This window comes from Oncorhynchus masou, chromosome 21 (assembly GCF_036934945.1).
Source record: "Oncorhynchus masou masou isolate Uvic2021 chromosome 21, UVic_Omas_1.1, whole genome shotgun sequence".
Classification (NCBI taxonomy): Eukaryota; Metazoa; Chordata; class Actinopteri; order Salmoniformes; family Salmonidae; genus Oncorhynchus; species Oncorhynchus masou.
The window spans coordinates 44436625-44443012 of record NC_088232.1 but is presented as its reverse complement, the minus strand read 5'-3'; the positions used below and the strand labels follow the sequence as shown (position 1 = coordinate 44443012).

The following is a 6388-nucleotide window of genomic DNA, read 5'->3' as shown; positions in this document are numbered from 1 at the left end:
AGAAGACGCAGACTAAGTGGAGAAAACCCTTTCCATGAGACGATATTATCCGCCTACTGGGTTTCACCTTGGGTCGTCTGTGCACCGTAAAGCTGTAAAAGCCCACTGAGCTAAAGGCTAAGCATTTGCTTAGTGAGCTAACGCAAGCCTAATTTGAAACATAGCGTATATATGGATTATTTTCTGAGAAAACTAAAAGGCTAATTTGATTGAGTAGATTTCCATTGTGCTCCGAAACCTCTATCTATAATGAAGTTTGACCGATAGCAGCTCCAGTCAATGTGTAGCTTTGAACCTGACCTCCTGGGTCCCTCTGTGCCTTCACCTCTCTCTGGAATCCGCAATATTCACCCTCAGAATAGCCTTTATCTCCCATTGGGCAGCTAGCCATATACAGCTTAAACCTATAATCAGTTGAAAGCTAATCCTGATTGACTCCTTTGAACAAACCCAAATTGATATTGACTGATATTCAAAGAAAAACACCGCAGTCAAACCACTGTTCAACCAGGTATGGAATAAGCCTTTAAAATAATCTAGGTAACCAGGTGTAGATTACGTTTATAATCAAAGCAAATTAAAAGACAGGAATTAAACCGATCCCGATTAACCCAATATTGGCTTTAGTAAGGAACATTGTATAATTTCTAAAAGAAACCATGTACATAAAAATGCAGACAATTCTGATTCTATGTCAAATGAATGACAGAGAAACAAAAACTACAGATGTGGGATCTTAATTTGAACCAGTTTTTAAACCTCAAATACACTACAGGTTTTACATTTCCTGCATTGCAGGAATGGTATCCTGCAACAGGTTAATCACATTAAGATCCTACATTTGTATAGGACCCTGAGCACCTCACTAGCACTCTAGTGGGTTGGCGCCCCTTGGGTTGTGCCGTGACGGAGGTCTTTGTGGGCTATACTTGGCCTTGTCTCAGGATGGTAAATTGGTGGTTGAAGATATCCCTCTAGTGGTGTGGGGGCTGTGCTTTGGCAAAGTGGGTGGGGTTATATCCTTCCTGTTTGGCCCTGTCCAGGGGTATCATCGGATGGGGCCACAGTGTCTCCTGACCCCTCCTGTCTCAGCCTCCAGTATTTATGCTGCAGTAGTTTATGTGTCGGGGGCTAGGGTCCGTTTGTTATATCTGGAGTACTTCTCCTGTCTTATCCGGTGTCCTGTGTGAATTTAAGTATGCTCTCTCTAATTCTTTCTCTCTTTCTTTCTCTCTCTCGGAGGACCTGAGCCTTAGGACCATGCCTCAGGACTACCTGGCATGATGACTCCTTGCTGTCCCCAGTCCACCTGGCCGTGCTGCTGCTTCAGTTTCAACTGTTCTGCCTGCGGCTACGGAATCCTGACCTGTTCACCGGACATGCTACCTTTCCCAGACCTATTAATTGACCATGCTGGTCATTTATGAACATTTGAACATCTTGGCCATGTTCTGTTATAATCTCCACCCGGCACAGTCAGAAGAGGACTGGCCACCCCTCATAGCCTGGTTCCTCTCTAGGTTTCTTCCTAGGTTTTGGCCTTTCTAGCCAACGTGCTTCAACACCTGCATTGCTTGCTGTTTGGGGTTTTATGCTGGGTTTCTGTACAGCACTTTGAGATATCAGCTGATGTACAAAGGGCTTTAGAAATACATTTGATTTTGAGTTGATATTGAATTTGTTCATTTAGGGTTGGTGCAGTAAGGCTTGTATGTTAACCCACTGCACTGCTAACTGTCTGGGGCTTTCCTCTTATTCACAGCACCAGAATAGCTCTAGGCAGTAAATATAAATCTAGTATGGGAGAGTGGGATAAATTGAGCCAAAGAGGTAAGTTGAGTCACCCTTGTTTCTAGGAAACCATACACAAAATTAATAATTTCACCAAATCTTTTTTGAAATAGGTCATAATTGCATTGAGTCTGTGAAGGAAGAAACCACATGGGAAAAAAGTGGTAAGCAACTGTGAACAAAGGATTTATGGACTACAGCTGTAGATAGCCCCTCATTAAGTGGTGGTGGTGGTTCATTGACAGAACACACAAAATGAGTCCTGGAAAGCAACAGAAACTGCCCCCGGGCTTTAGCCTAAGTCTTGGGCAGCTATGTGCTCTGCCGTCATCAGATCATCAACAGGAAATTTCTTTGCAGACAGTATTTTGCACCGAAAGCATAAAGATTTAACCTTCTCCCTGGGGTGTTAACTGTGGAAAATAATAGTCTTGCATCGTCTCGGTGGAGATGCATCGATTTAAAGACCAGGGGATCAATGGGAGGATAATGAGAGTGATGGGAGAAATATGCTCCTGTCAAGGGTCAGGACTTTAACTGTGCCATGAGCACTGAGAACAGAGAGAAAAAGCACAGAAAGAGAAAGAGTACAGAAAGAGAGAGCACAGAAAGAGAGCACAGAAGAGCTAGAAAGAGCACAGAAAGAGAGAGCTCAGAAAGAGAGAGCACAGAAGGAGAGATCACACAGAGAGAGAGAGAGCACAGAAAGAGAGAGCACAGAAAGAGAGAGAGAGAGCACAGAAAGAGAGAGCACAGACAGAGAGAGTGAGCACAGAAAGAGAGAGTAAGCACAGAAAGAGAGAGAGCACAGAAAGAGAGAGAGCACCGAAAGAGAGAGAGCACCGAAAGAGAGAGAGCACAGAAAGAGAGAGTACAGACAGAGAGAGTGAGCACAGAAAGAGAGAGAGCACAGAAAGAGAGAGTACAGACAGAGAGAGTGAGCACAGAAAGAGAGAGCACAGAAAGAGGGAGAACACACAGAGATAGAAAGAGAGAGAGAGAGAGCGAGAGAGAGAGAGCACAGGGAGAGAGAGAGCACAGAGAGAGAGAACACAGAAAGAGAGAGAGAACAAAAGAGAGAGAAAGAGCACAGAAAGAGAGAGAGAGCACAGAGAGAGAGAGCACAGAAAGAGAGAGAACAGAAGAGAGAGAAAGAGCACAGAAAGAGAGAAAGAGAGCACAGAGAGAGAGAGCACAGAAAGAGAGAGCACAGAAAGAAAGAGCACAGAAAGAGAGAGCACAGAAAGAAAGAGCACAGAAAGAGAGAGCACAGAAAGAGAGAACACAGAAAAAGAGAGAGCACACAGAGAGAGAGAGAGAGAGAGAGAGCACAGAACGAGAGAGCACAGAACAAGAGAACACAGAAAGAGAGAGAGCACAGAAAGAGAGGGAGAGAGCACAGAGAGAGAGAGAGAGCACAGAAAGAGAGAGCACAGAAAGAGAGAGAGAACACAGAAAGAGAGAGAGCACAGAAAGAGAGAGAGAACACAAAGAGAAAGAGAGAGGGAACACAAAGAGAAAGAGAGCAAATAAAAGAGAGTGCTCGGTTTAAGCAGTGACTGTGTACCAGCAGTTACTCTTGTACACATCACGAAACTCACCGAGAGAGAAAGAGAGAGAGAGCTCAGAAAGAGAGAGAGCACAGAAAGAGAGGGAGAGAGAGCACAGAAAGAGAGATTACACAGAGAGAGAGAACACAAAGAGAAAGAGAGCACAGAAAAAGAGAGAGAGCACAGAAAAAGAGAGAGAGAGCGAGCACAGAAAGAGAGAGAGAACACGGAAAGAGAAATAGAGCAAATAAAGAGAGAGAGAGAACACAGAAAGAGAGAGAGAACACAAAGAGAAAAAGAGAGAGAGCTCAGAAAGAGAGAGAGCACAGAAAGAGAGAGAGAGAGAGAGAGCACAGAAAGAGAGAATACAGAAAGAGAGAGAGAGAACACAAAGAGAAAGAGAGCACAGAGAGAGAGAGCACAGAAAGAGAGAGAGAACACGGAAAGAGAAATAGAGCAAATAAAGACAGAGAGAGAGCACAGAGAGAGAGAGAGAACACAGAAAGAGAGAGAGAACACAAAGAGAAAGAGAGCACAGGAAGAGAGAGAGATAGAGCACAGAGAGAGAGAGAAAGAAAGAGCACAGAGGGACAGAGAGAGAGACAGAGAGAGAGATAGACCACAGAGAGAGAGAGCACAGAGAGAGAGAGAACACAGAAAGAGAGAGAGAGAACACAAAGAGAAAGAGAGCACCGAAAGAGAGATATAGCACAGAAAGAGAGAGAGCACAGGAAGAGAGAGAGATAGAGCACAGAGAGAGAGAGAAAGAGAGCACAGAGAGAGAGAGAGAGAGAGGGGGAGAGAGAGAGCACTGAGAGAGAGAGGTAGACCACACAGAGAGAGAGAGCACAAAGAGAGAGATAGAGCACAGAGAGATAGAGCACAGAGAGAGAGAGCACAGAAAGAGAGAGAGAGGGAGAGAGAGCACAGAGAGAGAGAGAACACAGAAAGAGAGAGAACACAGAAAGAGGGAGAGAACACAGAAAGAGAAATAGAGCAAATAAAAGAGAGAGTGCTCGGTTTAAGTAGTGACTGTGTGCCAGCATACCATACAACACAAATAAATTGTTATCAAGTTAAAATATTACCATGTTATTTTACATTCTAACTTGATGAATAAAATCCAAAGAAATAGTATTTTCTTCTCCTTAGCAATTTATTGTCTTCTCCTTATGTCTTTATATTGCATCAAATAAATCAGTCTAATCTACCAAATTGTTGCTCACTTACTGTGTGGTTTTTCATTTTCCTTTTTAACTAATTTGTTTCAGTGGCATTCTACATGCTTTACCTGTAAATGACAGTGGGAAGAACTCCTCCATACTTTAGCAAGAACCTAGAGAGAAATTATACATTGCTCAAACTGATAACTAACTAACCCTAAAAACACTTGCCTGCCACCATATAAATAAACCAGCCACCAGAAGATTAGCCAAACTGCACTAAGCTGTTTGGCAACTTCTCAGGTTCAAAACTGAACCCAAACTCCTTCAGTATCAGCCAGGGAAGTATCCCAGCAAAAAATCAAGCCAGGTGATTTCTCCCCCCACCCCCACCTTAAGCCAAGCCTGAAGGTCGAAGGTCAGTCTTACCTGAGTACTATAGAGGAGTTTGGGCGCAGGTCCTTTAAGTGATTTTGGTCTACAGTGCAGCAGCTCTAGTTAGTGTCCTGTCTTCTTTCTCAGTGTATTTCATCTATACAGACAGGCTGTTGCTCAGACCTCTTATAGAGGGGCACACCCCTCCCTCTGGTGCTGCCCCCTGCATCCCCCTTTCACTTTCATCACAGAGAGGAGGGGGATGGAGAGAGTGGAACGAGAGAGGGAGGGGTTGGAGACTTAGAAACAGAGAGCTAGTGAGAGAAAGAGGGGTTGGAGACTTAGAGACAGAAACCTAGTGAAAGAGAGGGGTTTGGAGAGATGGAGAGAGGGAGAGGAAGGGGGACAGAGAGAGAGAGAGAGAGAGAGAGAGCGAGAGGGGGGAAGGAAGGAAGGAAGGAAGGAAGGAAGGAAGGAAGGAAGGAAGGAAGGAAGGAAGGAAGGAAGGAAGGAAGGAAGGGAGGAAGGAAGGAAGGAAGGCTTATTACATATGATGGACAGGCAGACTTCCATTAGTTTGTCAATGTGGACATATAACCTGCGGTCTCCTACTTCAGCTACCCAACACATTTAGCCATTTCAATCCCCTGAAACAGTCTTTTCCTGCATTATAGAGCTATAATCGTTATGCTCAATTCTATATAAAACATATATCTATATTTTTCTCCTTAATATCTAAGCATACATCTTGAGCTGTCTCTATTCTCCTGACTGGTGGTTCCTTTTCTAAAGCAATGAAATAAGCTTCTCTGCATCTCTGGGTAAACAATGGAAAGGAATGTGTTATTCAGTACATTTAGTTATTGCTTGCTTTTCTAAAGACTACCAACCTTACCAGCAGGCATGCAACTAAAATAGTTAAATAATCTAGCTACTGATAGCCTGAAATGGACTCTTGGTAGCTAGTTATGAGGTTGGGAACCAATCTGGGCTAAAGACAACTTCAGAAAACTGCGAGGTCACGAGTAGTATTACAGAGAAACAACAACAACAAACTTTTTTTTTAAATAAATAAATACATATATATATATATATATATTTTTTTTAAATGACACCTCTGAGGGGGAACGTGACCCGGTGACCCTGTGACCCCTACGAGTCTGTGCTTTCCTACTTCCAGATAAAATCATCTTGGTAAAATTGACCTTTTAATAATGATATTAATTGAGTCTATTCTCGAGATGACAAAACCATAATAATTTAATCTCTCTTCCTCTCATTGTGTTATCTCTAAACCCTGGTCCGAGCCAGTGATCCAGTCCATTAATCGCTCATCCTTATCTGTGCAGCTACTGACGTACATGTAGCGTTGGTTCATCATACTAGCCAAAGAACAAAAATCCAACCCAAATGATTCACAACCTTTAAAGGGATTTTTTTAAATGTCAACTTCATTTTCATCATCTCCAGCATTACCCCCAACATCAACGTATGTGAAAGGGCGCATTT

At 43.3% G+C, this 6388-nt stretch overlaps 1 protein-coding gene across 2 annotated transcripts in view; it reads right to left on the bottom strand.

Annotated features, from left to right (window-relative positions):
• Nucleotides 1-5022, bottom strand: part of LOC135508404 (proenkephalin-A-like) — a 45355-nt gene extending 40333 nt beyond the window's left edge. For both annotated transcript variants that reach the window (XR_010450791.1, XM_064928566.1), the window contains exon 1: nucleotides 4934-5022. The gene's annotated coding sequence lies outside the window, so the exon portion shown is untranslated. The remainder of the gene's footprint in view (nucleotides 1-4933) is intronic.
• Between the last annotated feature and the right edge of the window lie 1366 nt (nucleotides 5023-6388).